Source organism: Rhipicephalus microplus, chromosome 6 (assembly GCF_043290135.1).
Source record: "Rhipicephalus microplus isolate Deutch F79 chromosome 6, USDA_Rmic, whole genome shotgun sequence".
Taxonomy (NCBI): Eukaryota; Metazoa; Arthropoda; class Arachnida; order Ixodida; family Ixodidae; genus Rhipicephalus; species Rhipicephalus microplus.
In genome coordinates this window covers 149,335,143-149,354,191 of record NC_134705.1, presented here as the reverse complement: position 1 = coordinate 149,354,191, position 19,049 = coordinate 149,335,143, and the positions used below count along the sequence as shown (strand labels likewise).

Sequence of the window (19,049 nt, the reverse complement as noted above, 5' to 3'; positions counted from 1 at the left end):
AAACAAAATATTACAGGGTCAGCTTTAAAATATACCAAGATTTTATCCCCAGTAAGCATTGTCTTGATGCTTGTATAAAGAGCTGTATTTACTGGTATATATTTCAGCAGACAGTGTAAACCAGTCAATACGTGTGAAGAGAACATATAGATTAAACTAGCAAAAAAGAAAAAATAAGTAATACGATACTTGTTGCGGCGCAGAGTGGCCCCATAAGCAACCATGCATTACTTGCCCTGTTCTCTTCAAATCGCTAGCCCCGCCGTAGTGGTCTAGTGGCTAAGGTACTCGGCTGCTAATCCGCAGGTTTCTGGTTTGAATCCCGGCTGTGGCGGCTGCATTTCCGATGGAGGCGGAAATGTTATAGGCCTGTGTGCTCAGATTTGGGTGCACGTTAAAGAACCCCAGGTGGTCAAAATTTCCGGAGCCCTCCACTACGGCGTCTCTCATAATCATATGGTGGTTTTGGGACGTTAAACCCCACATATCAATCATCAATCTTCAAATCGCTACGTCCATTGCAAACGCAAATTATGGTAAATTTGTGTGACTCTCCTCCATTGAAAAAGAAACTGAATTGGGCGTACAGCGCTTATCGTGTGTCCTTACTTTTTGCGTCGTTTTCACGTTGCTTTTATATGTATGATTCAATTGATATCATGCATGAAACACGAAGAAATATTTATGATATCTTCTTTATTGTTTGGAATCATGAAGTGAACAAATGTTTAATACATGCCCGAGAAATATTCATTTCGAAAGTGATAGTAGGAGTTTCGAAGGAGTATTGTCATTGACTACTTGCATACGTGGTACTGCAACGGGGAAAAAGAAAGGTTCTCATTTATGAGCTTTTTAAAAAGCTTTGGAGAAAAAGTCGCAAAAAGGGCTGGTCGATACACGTCGCCGTTGCAAACACCCGATGCGAAAGTTTACGCTATATCACTTACAACAAAAAATAATAAAAATTGCATTTTTCTGCACTGTCTATGCAATAAAAGCTAGTTTATTTTTATGAGTTTTCTCGTAGATGGCCACTGAAGATTGATAGGAACATCAATGGCTCCCTCAAGTTGTGTATATGACAACATTGAAGCTCCATAAAAATTTTACGCATCACCCATTTATTGCATAAAAGCTGTTTTTGCTTTGTCAAAGGGGTGTGTAGCATTCCTTCCCAAAACAACTCTCATCTCTCACAGTGGGGCGTGTACTCCAAAATAAAGGTTGTCCGTAGAAGGGAATGTCAACTTCATGCGGGGCACAGATAACGTAAACACTGTGCCCCAGAAGAATGCTCGTAACCTTCAACTAAAATTAATGAAAGCATATGTTTTCTTGTTTGATATCTTGTCACAGTGGTAGCCGTTCGAAAATTGCACTCTATTTTCGACGAAACTGGAACAATAGGAGATGCAGCTTTATGACAATCTCCTATCTCCGAGGAGTGAAAACTGAAAGCAGAAATCGGAACACATTTCTTATGATGCGCTCAAAAGTAAAGCATGACATGAAAAGATTCGAGAGACTTAAACACGTAAAGTAGACAAAGGCATCATATTGCGCACACACCACTTATTATATGAAGGGGAGATACTGATGAAGTTCAAGGAAGTTCTTATATATATTTTAAGTCATTGCACATATTGCTACTTTTTTTCTGTAGTATGAAATTACTCCGACGAAGCAGCCACATTGTTAATAATATGTTTGCATCTACATTGCTTCAACCTGCTGCTTTCTTTGTTGATATGTTTTCGTTTAGGTTCTGAACTGTTTGTGGAACTTGTGTTCGTACATATATTTATGTCACTTTCACTTCGCGCGCCATGAGCTTTCTTCAATTTTTGGTTTTTGTCGGCCCCAACAGTTTTCTTGTATTTCTTTCCCGGTAACTTGAAATTGTCATTATAAGTTTTCTTTTTTTTTTCTTCTTTCTGTTGCTTTGAACTGTTCTATAAAGAGGATTTGGTTGGAAGAATATGAAACAGATTTGAACTAGCGGTCTATCGATACATCTTTCTGTGCGTCCTCGAAAATATTGTATGAATCAGCCCATGTAACTGTATGTTTATACTAGTTTTGTACTCATGTCTCACCACGAAAGAAAACTCATACAAATGTAGGTACTTGCTTGCCTGTGCATGTACTCCCCTTCCTCCAAAAATGACTATGCTGATCACAAATTTATTAATCACGTATCTCCACTGAAGTACCTCGAAATACATAGGGCGTCCAACCCACAGGTTAGCATATATTTTGTACAATTTATGTGTATTGACAGAGATGACAAACAAACAAGAGCCCGAATCAAGCCAATGTTTTGTGAAGCATGGTGATTTTGTGTGTTTTAGGACTGCTTATCTATGCGTCTATTGGCTGCGCATGGTGGTGTTTTATACTTGTTTTTTGATGTCCTAAAAGGGATGTTTCCCTTTGTTGTTTGCGAACGGCTAGTATACCGACTTGCACCTGTGGATACACAACGATAACAGAAAAATATGCACAAAAGTTTCATTACCGGGATAGAATTAAAGGACCAGCTCCGTTGTCTCTGTTAGTGTTGGCGTCCTAGGTTGTGAATGAACAATTACACTGTTCGGGACTGAAAAACTGAGGAAGATGCAAATAAAATGCATAATAACAATGCTGAGCTAAAAGTGAGAAATAAACTTAGCCTGTCTACGTGACAATCGGTTATTCCACAACGGAGGGCTGGCGTAGCTTTAAAATAAACATCATAAGATAGTGACGTAGTAGAAGCACTCCTTTCTACGCATTTAATATGTCTCTAGACAAGAACTTAGAATCACACAAAACGTTTAAATATGTGAACTGCACCACAAGTGGATGGTCTATAGCTGCCCGCCTATTACTAAATGTGAAGTAACCTAAGTGGACGTGGCACTTTACGAATGAATAGCGGATACTTTGCCAATCAGCAAAAAAAAAAAATTATCCCGTGAGGGTCACTTAGCAACTGCACTTTCATCAGACATTCTAGAATAGCTCGACATGGTCAATGTCACTCATAGGAGCGTTTCTTTTTTTTTTCGTCCATTTTGAAGACAATGTGCACGGAGCTAAAATAGGCTTATACATACTGCTTTTGAATGGCGAACCTTCAATGCCCATCCTAGATTTACAGTTTCTGCTAGGTTACTTTTGGCACTATTGTGTTTTTCTTACTTAGGTATTCTTGTACTTTTCACACCCCTTCCCCCCTCCCCCGATCGGTGGTAGCAACAAAGGCACGCATTTCAACATTTTTTTCCGGTAGAAATACACGAGGACGTGGCACCATGTAGACAGACCATTGTCGCTGTGGAAACAGACACTTTTGACAAATTTAGACGACGAATTATTATCAGCGTTTTTCGGCAACGCTTGTACGGCCTGTAGGTAGTAATAAATGGCTGATCACGTATATTTGCTGCTTCGTGGCACCGATGCATGTGCATAGGCTGTTTAGGCTAGTGCTTCAGCGCTTTGCTGTTGAGTTGAATTGCTGCATCTTACTTGCGCGTCGCTGCAGCTCCTGAAATACCAAGTTTCTGTTAAATCTCGATCTGGTTGTGTCCTGGATGGGGGCGCATTTTAAGAGGCTCACTTAATATTTGGGCTATTTTCACATCTTTTTAGAAAGGCTTTTATAACAGCCCCTTGTATCAAAATGAGGAAGTCTGAGTTATTGCTATTTGAGTTTTTGTGCCCAAGGACACTTACCACAGTAGCACAAACAATTGCGGTATTCATTGTAGCAGACGAGCATCATGAGGTACGTGCATTTTCCTTCAAAGATCTTCAGACATGTCTCTGTTTTCGAAGCTGCTGAAAAAAAATGTCTGCAAATTCAGACTGATGCTTTTAACGAACTGTATTTACGCAATTAGTCACTGCAACAGTCAAAGTTAGTCTCACGAGCACGCTTATTTTCAAAATTTGGAAGATTTAACAACGAAGTTCGCTGTTGGTCTAAGAGGCGTTGGCTGAAGCTGGTACTGACATTGTATAGTTTAAGACAGTATTAGATGAGCCTGCGTAATTCATGCATTTAGACTCTTTTCATAATTACGCCACCTGACGGTGAGCTCTTCGTCAGTTTCGATTCGCAAAAAAGCGTGGGATAGCTAGCGACGTCACGAGGGCGTGGAAAGCGAATGCGTGAGTGCTGTGATGTTTATGTGGGAGGCTAGTTTTCTAGCTTGACTGCTTTCTAGCTTGAACGAGCTCCTAGTACTCTCCACAAGCTTTCCGAGCTGCATCCGCTGCATAATGAGCAATATTTTGTACCCTTCAACGGGTTGGACGATCAGTTTGGTTTGTTATGGCTGGCAATGCAAGGATCTGGCCTGCAAGAAACTCTCTTCCGCGTGCCCTCCCGACGCGGTCCACGTTCTGCAGGAACGCAAGAGGTGTCTGTGTGCTCTGCAAGAAAAGCGCATCAGCGTCACTGGGACACACAGCCTGCGTCATGTGCTGCGGTGCCCTCACAGTGGCGGCAGACTGTAGTTCGCGTCCGCGGCGCTAGGGGCGCCTTTTTTCAAAAAGTGACAGCAGCTGGCGAATATATGCGGAAGGGAAGGTGAAGCTCTTGGACTAGGATTCAGTGTAACGAAGTGTGGATTGATGGTATTCAATGATCCCTGTGATCAGACGGTGTCCATACAAGGCCAAGAAATACCGAGGGTAAGTGAATACAAGTACCTTGGAGTATGGGTAAATGAGAGTGATAGATACATGGAGGTACAGGAAAAAGCCTCGGCAGCAAAAGGAAAGAGGAATGCGGCAATAATGAAGCACAGAGCGTTGTGGGGATACAATAGGTATGAGGTGCTTCGAGGTCTGTGGAAGGGTGTAATGGTTCCAGGGCTTACTTTTGGGACCTCAGTGGTGTGCATGAGGGCAGAGGTGCAATCGGGAATGGATGTAAATCAAAGGACTGTGGGACGCCTCGCGTTGGGTGCTCACGGGAAGACGACAAACGAGGCTGTAAAGGGCGATATGGGGTGGGCAGGTTTTGAGGCGAGGGAAGCGCAGAGCAAAATAAGGTTCGAAGAAAGGCTAAGAAATATGAAGGAGAGTAGATGGGCAGAGAAGGTGTTCCGTTATTTGTATAGGAAGAGCGTGGACACACAGTGGAGAAAAAGAACTAGAAGACTCACTAGTAAATATACGGCTGGTATTGTGAGCCATATGTCAACAAAGAGCGTTAAGGGAAAAGTCAGGGAGGCGGAGAGGATTTACTGGATGGCAGCTATGGAGAAAAAACCGGCTTTGAGTAACTACCGAAAGGGCAAAAATGAAATAAGGAGGGAGGCATTTTACGATAATTAAAGGGGAAGCGCTTTACTGTTTGAAGCGAGATCGGGTTGCCTTAGAACGCGTAGTTATAAAGCAAGATTCAGTAAAGAAGAAGAACAATGCACATGCTGCGGGAAAGATAAGGAAACGGCGGAGCATGTTCTGATTGAATGTGGAGATATCCACCCAGGTGTACGTTTGGGCACGAGCCTACAGGAAGCCTTGGGTTTTAGGGACAACAATGGAAAGCTGAACACACCCGCGATTGAAATAAGTAAGAGACGGTTAGAGTATTGGTGGCAGAAAATTAGAGAGAAAGGACAAAAATAAATATTGGAAAAATAAAATATGGACAGTGTGCCGTAAATGGCAGAGAACTTAAGCTGAAAATTTACCTTTTTTCCATTAAGATAGAATTTATCGAAGTAGAGGCATTAGGCCAACATAAAAAAAGAAAAAAGTTTTTTTTTTTTTTGTCGAGCCTGGTGGCATACTTGTCACCACCCCGTTATAAAGGGGACGCTCATAGCATTCATCCATCCATCCATGTTTCAAAAAATTTGAGAAGCGATTGACAGAAATGGGGGGAGAGCGTTGGGCTAGGAAGGTTTTCAGCTACTTGTACATGAAGAATGTGGATACAAAATGGAGGAAGCGAACCGGGAAGTTGACTGGTAAATACTTAGAAAACATGCAGGTGGCCAAACCAAAAAGAACTATCGGTTAAGAAGAAAGTGAAGGAAACGGAGACTGACATGTGGAGAATGGACATGATTAAGAAGTCCGCACTAGAGATCTATCGAACTTTTAAGCAGGAAATCGCCAAGGAAAGGATCTATGATAATACTCGGGGTAGTTCTCTACTGTTTGAGGCCAGGACGGGAGTACTGCGAACCAAGACATATCGGGCCAAATACGAAGGGGTAGACACAGTATGCAGTGCGTGTGTAGAGGAAGAAGAAACTGCCAAACACTTGATAATGTTCTGTAAAGGGCTTCACCCTATAGTTCAGGATGATGGCGCAGAGTTTTTCAAAGCACTGGGGTTTAGGGACCGGAAGGGCAAAATAAACTTTAAGCGGGTAGACTTAAATAGAAGGAGGTTATCTGATTGGTGGCTAAAGTCAAGGCACGACTGAAAATTAAACTCTTCACTGCAAAGTACGAATCCTCAAACTCGATTTTTAAGGAAAAAAATATACTTTTTGGTTCATTAGGGATTACGGCTTGGTGGCGCTAGCCACCGCCCGATCTAAAGGGTGCAGCCATATCCATCCATCCATCCATCCATGGTTTATAAGGGAAACTTGTTAAAGGTACGATTTTACTTTTGCGAAGGGCTGGGAACGGCAAGTGAGCGTGAGGAGGCCACGCGGAATTATGAGGACGAGGAAAAAAAATAGAGCAGAGTAAGACGTAGTACAGCGAAAATTTGAGAAAAAATAAAGCTAAAAATGTACAAAAAAAGAGACAGAGAGATCATCAGCGAAAGAGAAATAACGAAGTAGAGAGAAAAACAATAGAAATGAAGAGGAACCAAGCATCACGCCATCTAGCAACTAGATATCCCTCTACCGAGCAAAGCAACGCATAGGCAGTAGCCAAGAGAGACACCGCATAAGGTGTTGCGCACACTCTCCACATTATAGTGCTGAGCCTCGCTGTGCCCTCTCTAGGATCAGGCCGTGAATGAATGAATGAAACCATGTTTATTCCACTTTGTTCGCGCCGAAGGCGCTGCGGTGGACAGTCAGGGCACTATAGCAGGGGGGGGGGGGGGTAGAGCTGCCTCCGTTTTATTACCGGACGTCATGGAGGCAGCTAAGTGGGGGCCGCTTGAATGGCTTGAATCTTGTGGCTGTCGCGGAGCCGGTCGCCAACCGGTGGCGCCGTGCAAATCGAAGCTGGACGTGTTCACCGATGAGGGAGTACAAAGAGTGATAGACCCATCCTTTGCTGTGCCAAGCTTTCAGCAACTCAGTACAAGCTGCCCTCATTTTTTTCCACGAAAGTATGTTATGCCGGGGTTCACTAGAAATTTCGTTGACGCATTTCCATCACGGAAATGCGTTGAAAAAATTCGCTCGATCATGACGCAATGAAGAAAAGTTCCGTCAGTAAGAGTCAAACGCACTACTTTTTCGTCCGCGACAACAGAACTATTCACGCTACGCACTGCGCCATGGCTGCCTTTTTTTTTATTGCGATAGCAGGTATATGGACACTCTTCACTGAATTTTGGGGCCACTGGCGTCGGCATCGACGATGACGTCCCTCACCACACAGGTATACGCAACTATACATATGTACGAACAAGAAAAAAATTATCGCGAAAGAAATACTGTGATGCGCGGAATCGAACGTAAAATTTCGGAATCGTGAGTGCGAGGCGTTAACCACTGAGCCACGGAAGAGCCCCTCCTTCGTCGCTCACATGGCAGGCTATTTATATCTACAGCTTACGGCTACTGACAGACATCTCAGGGAACTATCGTGTTTTCAGCTTTACGAGCAAGATGGCACAATGAGTGCGCGTAGCTACATCGTCATGACGCAGCAAGGATGCTATCATCGCCCACGCATGGTTTGCTCCGCGGAGAGGAAAGGGCTGGACGCTCCCTCGCACACCCTTATCTCGCGGTAGGGATGATCGCTCGTCTTGGCTGGCCTTCGGCTTTCAATGCAACGATTCTGTTGTAGTTACCGGGTGCACAAAGATCACTGCAATCGTTGCACTGTCTCCGTTTGCGAAAAGGGCGCGCTTTTCAGACATAGGGAAGTAACAACCGAGAAGCTTATTGGCGTTTACCTCTACATGCGAGTACGTTTTGTGCGTCAGTTGTTTGTGAGAAACACGGGGCACGTTTCGATCTGCTTGCCATTCGGCCCGTGACCTTCCAATTTGTTGTTATCGTGTTCATTGCTTCAGCTTTGCAGCAAAGCTGTGACTTTTTTTTATTGTCTTTTTGACTGTGTCGTGGCCACATACGCTGCAAGCTTTCGCAAACGTGATTTTTATACCTAACACTAACCTTTCACGTTCGTCTTGGTAAAGTGAAGTAATGAATCATTATCACAACGCCCAGAATTTGCTTTTCAACACGTCTTTTCTGCGCGTCCGTCTGATTTTGCGCGTTTCCAACCAAAGTGCAATTTTTTCGATTCATTAAAATAACGCTAGGTGGCGATATTATCTCTGGCGTAGGCCTTGCTGAAAGCATCTACCATATATAAATTTTAGAGCATATCCACGGAGTGAATGTTGATGAGTGGAGCAAACAATTTGTCTGTCTGTCTGTCTGTCTGTCTGTCTGTCTGTCTGTCTGTCTGTCTGTCTGTCTGTCTGTCTGTCTGTCTGTGCGTGCATAGGCTATGCTGGATACACCAGACGGACGGACTGCCCTAGAAATAAGAAGCTTCCCCCTAAAATTCATCTGCGTCACCGTGGTGTAACTCCGCGTTCTCCACTTGTGCTTTCCCCGTCAAAAATTTCGGCCAGCCAACTGCGTAGATAGGGCTTCCATTGGGTTTCTTTCTAGTCAGGCAGTGTCATTTAATAATTCAACTTGCCGCGAAATCGTGAAATTAGCCCAACTTTCGCGTGCGTTCAGTGACGGCTCTCCTGACTGTCTTGCCGATTTCTTCGATTATGCTTTCGCCGTTATAACTAATGCAGCTACTCCAAACAATAATGACCACAAAGATTTGTGTACTTTTTGATCATGGGCGTTAGTTGTCGGAACAGAGATGTGTCACCAAGTGTCAACGTGGGTGTGTTCACGTCAATTGGTGCTCTACCTGACAAACACCAATCGACATCGTGTAAGCTCTCTGATATCAATGTACAATGAACATTCAACTACATCTCTAAGGGAAGCTTCACTTTCGTGTTATACTGATTACTATGACAAAGAGGTCAACCATTGTGTTTTAGGGGCGAAGCTCCTTATAGCGGCACTCGTTCGTCACTCGTAGTCGTAGTAGTAGTCGTAGTGTGTAACCAGTCTTACATTTTGACCTCCATGGTGTTGCCGGTGAGAGATTTCTTTTGTGTTGAACAATAAAAAATTCGCAGCGTGCGCGTTACCTAAAAGCCAAATACTCCTGTCTCTCATTCCCCATTAGCAGCCATTGGCATGTACATTGAGCACTATCTGACAAGAAAGGGTTGCTACGTTATACTTGCCGGACGTAACCTCCTTGGTTTTAGAAAGGTTTAGCGAGCGTTGGGCCACAGTCCCATGAATACAGTGAACTAGTATATACCATGAAATCGAGGTGGGTAAAGGTGGGAAGTAGACACGAAAAACAAGCTATAAAAAGTGTGTGTGCCACTTCTCATTTATACCTTTGAATGTCCGCTGGATGGCGGTGCATATGCGGAATATATGATAAAAAGATTCGAGATGGTGGTACTTGGAGTGTTGAATAGATGGACGAACGGACAAACAGAAAGATGCATGGATGGACTCACGGATGGCTTCACCGACGAATGGACGCATGGAACGACGCAGGGGCGGATTCATGGACGAACGCACGAACAGACGCAAGCATGGACGGGCAAATGGACGCACGGGCGGTCACATAGACGAATGCATGGACAGACGGAAGCAAGAACTAATAGACAGACGGATGCTTCGCCCCACTCTCCATTATTCACTCCGTGGATATGCTGCCATTTTTTTCTCTTCGTGTTTTATATCACCGTTTTATAACATGATTTATTGCGCTTATTTCTTTCCCCGTTCCGCCTCGGTGGTCTAGTGGCTAAAGTGCTGGGCTGCTAACCCGCAGGTTGCCGGATAGAATCCCTGCTGTGGCGGCTGTATTTCCGATGGAGGCAGAAATTTTGTATGCCTGTGTGCCCAGATTTGGGTGCACGTTAAAGAACCCCAGTTGGTCAAAATTTCCGGAGCCCTCCACAACGGCATCTCTCATAATAATATGGTGGTTTTGAGACGTCAAACCACACATATCGATCAATCATTATTTCTTTCCTCTTCACCATCGAGGACTGGTTGACTTCAGTGTACTCGTGATTTTGTTTCCTCCTCCTATTTCGCCTCCTTAGAAGTGCATGCCTAGTTGGCATATTGGGGGCAAACTCATGTTGACCATGCTTGGCTGAATGGGCGTCAACAGGATTTAGCCTCGCGGGGCGCAGTTCCATGTTGCATCATTGTAGTAGCAAGGGTGGCCCTTGTGTGGATTTGGGGGTTGTAAAGTGCACGAAAGTCCGTCTTTTGCACCCCTTTCCAAACACCCGTGCCTGCCTGACGTGCTACGTTCTTTTTTGTATTTGTTTTTCTTTTTCGTTCCTTTTTCTCTTTCTTTTTGCCATCTTTCTGTCTTTCGCACTTTCTTTTCTTTCCCTTGCTCTACCTATAGCATTGAGAAGTCCTCGTGATATATCCTTCGCTCGATCCGAGAGCTGGACAGTCATTTACGTGCTAAGCAGCGCAACACTTCACTTGATATTGGAAACAATGACCATCGTGCCTTTAGAACCAGTCAACATAAAATGCCACCTCGGTAGCCTCGGTGAAAGATGTGACTACCACACCAGCCTGCCAACAAAATACTAGCTATTGCAAACTGTCACCCAGAAATACGCATTCAAGTGACGCACTTAGGCAAGTTCAGCGCCTTGTCGTCTCTTCTTCCGCCTTTGCCTGTACGTTTGCGCTGTTTCTACATCCGAGCGTGAACCACCCACTAGCCAAACTTTAGGTTCCAGTGGAGGCGGAAATGTTGTAGGGCAGTGTGCTCAGATTTGGGTGGACGTTAAAGAACCCCAGGTGGTCGAAATTCCCGGAGCCCTCCACTAAGGCGTCTCTCATAATCATATGGTTGTGGGACGATAAACCCTACATATCAACTATCAATGACCAATTTTTTTCCTAGCTGGACGTCATTGAAAGATTAAGGAACAGTTGGTTGAAAAAACCCACCACAAAAAAACTTTCACTGATTTCATTAGCCAGAAAGTTGAACGCACGACTTCGTGGTGAGCGTCAATAAGTTTTGTGCATCACCTATACTGCCTTACAGACCCTCAATCATGATCCTTTACAAACACGCCTTCCCATATTTACATGTACTTTCATTCGCACTGGGTGGTGCCACCGTTCTTGAGAAGTGAAGTACTGCATCATGACACTAACTAGCGTCGACAAAACGCTCCTTGTATGTTTACTATATATTTCTACCCCATTACATCCCGTTGACATGTATGTGAGTGTTTTCTTTTAGTGAGAAGTACGCCAGCGGGCTCTGGGATGCATTTTCACAGTCACAGCTCAAGCTACAAGATCTGACATGGTTCCTCACGTGATGTGCGGTAGCTACAGCGCCCCCACTTTTCCATTTCTCTCAACAAATAACACTCTATGCGAGCCCATGTTGAGTACTAAAGGTAATCTGTTGCTGGGGTAATTTATACGCGAGATTCGCCACATGCACTGTCGTAGTTCACGTTCATTACATAAGCTGCCACCAGTGTTCAATATAGATCACTGACAGAAGTAGCATGGATGAAGATGTGCCGCAACTGTCTACATCAAAGCTGCTATAGACGCCGAATTCCAAAAAGCTTGAACAAGTTGTTATATTTCTGTATACAATGAGCATTGAAATACTTTGTGAAGATACGTGTACTCTCTATGATACACTGATTCCTATGTAGAAGTGATCAATTTTACTGCAATAAAATGACACCTCAAGTGGGTTGGTACACCTTCATCAAGTGTAAATTTAAGTGCTGTGCACATAGCAAGGACAGACGAAAAGGCATCAATTATGTTTGGGCTAGTAGCTGTGCGGAGTGTCATTATCTCTCCTTACCTTTTGATTGTAATTCGCAGCTCAATTATTTCAGCTTCTTAGATCACGCTAGATCACACTAACAACTGCTCGACAGTTTCGGGTAATATTACTAAGTATTTGGAAACCACGTATTAGCATAACGTCATTGGCCTCTTTCAAGAATCCCGTAGCACTGTTGTTCAGATGCCGGCTTTCGTAAACACCACTTGTCTTCTAGCATTGTGATGTTTGCCCCCGCACATTTTCGATATGATTTCAGCGCTGTCGTATTTCAGCCGAAATAGAAATTCATACTTTAGCGTCACGTCCCTTCAGTGTAATTTTATAATAGTATGTGTCGATTATAGGTTTATTGCCCCGCGATGCAACTTCCGCAAATTATTGCTGTGTGTTCGAATTCATAGTAAGCCATATACGGAAGGTTTTTCGATTTCGTTTAAAATTGGTCGCGAAAAGTGCTTGTGCCAGCTCGAACTAGCACCACGTTACATGCCATAATAAAAGTGTGATTTTCTTGTTCTTGGTTTGATTTTTTCCCATTGGTGCGTCTTGCTTCTTTGTGCGTGTTTGTGTGTGCGTGCGCGCCCGTGTGTCTGAGCAACGCCTCCTAAAAAAATTATGCCTGGAACGCGAGCTACGAACGTGCTGCCCAACCCTCTGATTTTACCCTCCTTCTACGTCAGAGACTCTCTGACGGCCGGCCCTTGCGAACACAGCAATGCTCTCACAGTTGCCTACGAGCAGCCGTAATGTCACGTGACAGAGGGGAGTGTTCATGTCGCGTGTTGAGTGGTACGGAGGCGAGCGGTCTCATTCGGTGGCCAGTCGCAACAAATGGCAGGAGACATGGCCTCCAAGATTAACTGCTGGCAGGAGGCTCTCAATTGAAAAGAGAGCGACGTTCCAGGCATATTTTTTTTGGGAGGCATTGGTGTGAGAGAGTGGGAGTGTGTGTGCTTGGGCGTGTGTGTGCGCGCGTATGTGTCTATGCCTATGCGTGCTTGCATGCGCGCGGGTGTGGTTGTTTTGAAAACAACAATCATATTACTGATGCAGTTATTCTCGCCGTACAACTTTTGCACTGGCCGCGGCGAAGGAGGATAGTTTTTGCAATCGATGAAAAGGATTTTGTGCCATAACAAGCCTTGAACTAGGGTTTACTGATGCTTCGAGGTAGACAAACACATCTGACATAATCAAGAAGGGTCAACACATTGTATCTCCAGCCACATGTTGCAACTGTTTTTAAATAGAGCTACGAATGGCACGTAATATCAAGGTTGTGCGTGAAGCCTAGAACAGGGCCGAGAATTTGATTCATGATTTCAGTGTTTAGTGGTACAAAAGATTTGCCTAAAATTACATGAAGAAAACAATATTCAAAATTATATACCAACTATTTCTCGTAATAAACTTGAAATTGTGGGAAAGATGGAACTTATAAGCGTAACGAGGTACACTTACGAGTGCAGTAGCATGCAGTGATACTCTGGAAACAGCAGAGCCTGTCTTTTTTTTTTTGAGCATAAGAAATGTTGCACCGATGGCCATCTAAAATAAAATACAAATTGTTCAAAACATTCATGCACACGCTGGTGCAATAACTATTTATTCTCATGAGTAACGTCGTTTGTTGAAGGAAACTAATAGAACCAGCAGAGTTTTCATTACCTAAATCAGCTAAAAGACATTAAAATATTGGCTTCAAGGAAATGACTGATTTTTTGTCGGAATATTACATTACGGCCAATGAAGAAACGTTCCGCCAATAAAAACATGTTTTTTTGTGAAAGGCAGGTGTTTCAACGAGCCATACAATTCATATATGGTAGTCCTAAACTGCAGCGAAAACTGTTATGAGACCACGAAGACCACGTGCGGCATCGTAGTTGTCCGCTTCCGCCACCGGTGGCCGTAACCACTATCACAAAAAATAGGAAAATAAAATTGGCTGATCCCGCGTATCTGGAAATCGACGTTATGCGAAGCATGCAGAGGGAAGGTGACCGTGTTGCAATTTGTTGTTGAGTGACACGTCATGAAATGACGCTAAATATAAGTACAAATGTTGCACACAGTGACATATGTTGAAGAGTTGCAGATGTTTCTATAACCAGTTGTTTGCACTTTCGCAACGATGCCAACTGGAACATGTGTATTAGCAACACCAGGAGCAGATATGAAGCGCTGATACTCGTATGGATGCTGGCCTTGGACACAGCTACATAAATCAACTTAAGCGCATGGCGAATAACTACAATTGACGTTAACCCGACATGACGGCTGTATCAAAGGAGTACATATGTAATGCTTATAAAATTGGGTAGGCAGCACTGCAACCACTATTGACGTTTCACGAAGATTCGCGTCGATTTGAAAAGTAGTTCTGAGACCTAGCGTAGCACTGTGCTAAAATGCTTCATTGCCCCGCAGTATGCTCAGGTTCATTTACAGCAGAGACCCTGACATTTATTCTTTGCATTCGTCGGGTCGACGCTACGGATATCGGTATTTCTTTACGTTCGCGCGTTGAAATTGTCCATGTGTGTTCTCCTCGTTCCTCAGTATATATGAGATGTCAATTACGTGTGGCAAATACCCGCATAACAGTGGCACATACCCTCCCATGAATATGTGCCACTCGCTGGCGGGAAGTGTTTGAGGACGTACGCGACATTATTGTGACACGACGTATGTGACATTATTAATGTCTTGACCAGCGCGTTATGTTTGTCAAACCATCTTATCCTGCCATGCAATTTTCGGTTCACGCCAAATCAAGGAAATGACCATGAGAGCCCCCAAACGTAAGCGGCTAGATAGATACAGAAATAGATAGATACACTCAAAGGCACCGAAGTTCGCTAAGAAAGGCTTCGCATTTGAAACATGATAAATAAACCCACAAAGACACACTGAAATTCTATTGATTGATATGTGGGGTTTAACGTCCCAAAACCATCATATGATTATGAGAGACGTCGTAGTGGAGGGCTCCGGAAAGTTTGACTACATGAGGTTCTTGAATGTGCGCCCAAATCTGAGCACATGGGCCTACAGCATATCCGCCTCTATCGGAAGTGCAGCGGCTGCAGCCGCGATTCGATCCCTTGACCTGCGGGTCAGCAAGACAGTACCTTAGCCACTAGACCACCACGGCAGGGTGACACACTGGAATTCAAATCCGGGTTCCCTGCGTGCCCTTTTAGTTTTCTACCACTGAGTCACGCCGATGCTTGCAACACCACTGCAAACTGGGCTTAGGCGGGCTTGATGTCAAAAAAAAGAATCGCGTTAATACGAGTAATAAAGCGTTTAACAACAAGGCGCCACACAATCTGAATTGCGCAACGAGTGGGTCGTCGAATGCTCCAATCCATCACAAAAGCTTCATGTAATTCACCTAGTAACTGTGGCGCATACTGTTGGGAATTCTGGCAGATTACAACATCTTCTGGCATATTTCCTCTTTGTTGCCAGTCACAGCATAAAAAAATTTCACCAAACATATTCCATGTGTGCAGCTGGTTTCACACTTCTCTGAAGAAAAACGAAGGATGGCATAGTTACTCCCTGCCTACTATACAGCGATGTAAGGCGTAGAAGGTACCCTGCAACGTGATTGCAGCAGCCCTTAAGTTTTCTAAATATACACTAGAGAAAACTCCGGAGGTAGCATCTGTGGAAGCTTCAACGCATAGTGCTTCAGAAAGCATGGGACTTTATGGGTGTCAGAGCGATTTGCCTAGTCTTCGTACTTTACGTTGGCTCTGGCTTCGCGTGTCTTGAAGCTGCTTTGTCATGAAACAAGAATGGGAAAATGTCCGGAAGATACGCTTCACTACATTCACCCTTAGGGATATTCATTTGAAATCAGTCTACGAGGTTCGAAACCGTTTGTTTTTCATTCGTAACAAAACCAAAATACAAAAATATACGGAGCCACAAGTGCATTCACCGCCCGCAAGCATGAAGGCTAGGCAAATCTATGCCGTACCCACAATTACCAGGGCCGCTGAACAATCAGAGTGGCAGAGCCCCCTCTAGGTAATTTTAGGAAACTCTAGTGCAGCAGCTATACGCAAAGATTGAAAAAAAAATGGCAGCATATCCACGGGGTGAATGATGGAGAGTGGGGCGAAGCATCCGTCTGACCATTCGTTCTTGCTTCCGTCCGTCCATGCATCCGTCTCTGAGACCACCCGTGCGTCCATCCGCCCGGCTGTGCGTGCGTCTGATCGTGCGTCCATCCCTGCGTTCGTCCATGCATCGGCCCTTGCGTCCGTCCATGCGTCCATCTGTCCATGCAGCCAGCTATGCGTCCGTCAATGCATCTGTCTTTGGGTCCGTTCGTCCATCTAGTCAACACTGTGAGTACCACCATCCAGCGGACATTCCAAGGAGTAAACGAAAGGTGGCACACGCACACTTTCTTACAGCTTGCACTTCGTGTCTACTTTCCGCCTTTACCCACCTCGAGTTCATGGTATATACTAGCTCACTGTATTCCTGGCGCTACGACCAAACGCTCGCTAAACCTTTCTAAAACCAAGGCAGTTACGCCTAGCGAGAATAACGTAGCAACCCTTTCTGGTCAGATAGTGCTCAATGTACATGCCATTGGCTGCTAAGGGGAAGGAGACAGGCGAATTCGGCTTTTAGTTAAGGTGCACGCTGCGATTTTTTTCTTGTTCAACAACGCACAGGAGAAATCTCCCACCGGCACCACCTTGCAGGTCAAAGCGCAAGACATGTTACGCAATACTTCGAGGGACGAACGGGTGCCACTTTAAAGGGGTTCGCTCCTCGTAAAGGGCTCTGAAAGGTCGCTCTTCCAGCTTTCGCTGTGACAGCGTTGCGCATCGCGTGAAGGTCTGGCCGTTTTTTCTTCCACTATTTGTTACCACCAGAATATATATTTGATCGTCTGCATACAAGATGAGAACTCCTCAAAATGCAAATGTTTTAAGCAAAAATAAAAAAGAAAAAAAAAAGAGTGGTCACCGTAATATTGAAAGTAATGTAAGTTGCTTGATTGATGTTTGATTTAAAAATTTGCAACAAAATACGGTTTGATTGATTGATTTGTGGGGTTTAACGTCCCAAAACCACCATTTGATTATGAGAGACGCCGTAGTGGAGGGCTCCGGAAATTTTGACCACCTGGGGTTCTTTAACGTGCACCCAAATCTGAGTACACGGGCCTACAACATTTCTGCCTTTATCGGAAATGCAGCCGCCACAGCCAGGATTTGATCCCGCGACCTGCGGGTCAGCAGCCGAGTACCTTAGCCACTAGACCACCATGGCGGGGCAAAAATACGGTTTCTATACGTGTAAACTTCAAACAGAATGGTGAAGTGGTTTATTTGGGCTCGAGTAGGAACATTTTAACGCCTTTATGCCTGGCCGAAAATTGACATCACTGACCCCTTCGTGCTTCCTCCAATGTATAAATAAATTTTAGCATTTGGAACACGTTATCAAGTAGTCTAGTTGGGTATGTTCAGAACGATGTTGCAGTGTACATAATCACTTGCAATGACACGCACTCACAATGTTGTGACTAGATAGTTAACCCGTACAGATAAATGCAACAGATTTGATCCGCTAATTAATACATACTAATGATATACAATAATTGTTGAATTTTAACATCGCGAAACCACGATATGATTATTAAGACATCGCAGTGAAGGGCTTCGGAGACGTCAACCACCGGGACTTAACATTCACCTGAATCTAAGTACATTGGGGTCGAGCACTTTGGCCTTTGTTAAAAATGCGAGCTTCGGAGCCGGATTGTCAAGAAAGGCAATAAATATAATGAATGCATACAGTTTAATACCCACCAACGGCATCATATACTCACCATGTGTGTAGTGTCTCCCGTATATGCAAACAAGCGATGCCACAAGAATGCCGAGAATGTATATTGCAGTTGCTCTTATAGATAAGCTTTCGAACATCTAAGTTGGAATGCCACTACACATGAGGTCCGCATCAACAGGATCATAGAGTTGCAATCTCTTCGTGAAACTGAAAATTTCAGTGAGCACTCATTGATCCAAATTTCTATGCTGACATATGTCTTTAACCTAGGAGCGTGTATTTTTTCTATAATTTTCATCTCTCAATAAAACACCATACAAGCGAAATCTTCGATGATCTTTCTAACATTATTGAAACATATATAACACTGATACGAGGTCTGTTTGAGGCAGTAGCTTGGCACGCTCTTTTTTATATTAGTCATAACGGCAATACATTGGTGAGGGTTCTTTGTTTTTAAATCTAAGAACATGAGTGGTCTAGAACCTACCAAAGGTAAATGCTTTCGAAAATTATGTGTGGTTTTATATGGATACAACTTGTATTGCCCATGTAATAATTCATTTATCACGTTGCGGTACATTTTCCCTGTTCGCAGGTTATCGGTAATTTTTAATAAATGAGGAATATAATCAACCCTTTGTCACCAGAATTGTCAGTGGTCTACTTAATCATGCTATGCGCAGTGAGTCTACAAAAAAGCGGGCAAACAATTGCTGTACTAAAGAAAATATATTTATTTTATGTTTGCAGAATATGCTGCATAATAACTTACTTTCCGGTGATTTCTCTGTCGCCAGCCACTCAGTTCGTTCCCGAGAAAGAAATGATTCCTAGCACAGCTGTTTCACTTATTGTTCGTAAGTGTTCACAGGTGCCTGTTGATAAGCTGAAATTCTGAAAGTGAAAAGAAACGACCATTCCTCACCGAAATGGGTCTGCGATAGCATAATGAATACTTCGATTACGTGAAGAGCTCCGTTACACGTGTGGTACATTTACCTGATATGTTAAATATGACTGTTCCATCAATATGTGCATGCCGGCTAAAAACATATTTGTTTTCTTCCCGCAAGCTTTTGCGAGAA

General features: G+C 43.9%; 1 protein-coding gene across 1 annotated transcript in view; it reads right to left on the bottom strand.

The window, feature by feature from the left end:
- Nucleotides 1-1,105: 1,105 nt before the first annotated feature.
- The window catches only part of LOC142765610 (uncharacterized), a 47,082-nt gene continuing 29,138 nt past the window's right edge, over nt 1,106-19,049 (bottom strand). The window contains exons 5-8 of the transcript XR_012884329.1: nt 18,737-18,858; nt 18,002-18,168; nt 3,727-3,828; nt 1,106-1,454 (exon numbers count right to left, since the gene is read on the bottom strand). The gene's annotated coding sequence lies outside the window, so the exon portion shown is untranslated. The remainder of the gene's footprint in view (nt 1,455-3,726; nt 3,829-18,001; nt 18,169-18,736; nt 18,859-19,049) is intronic.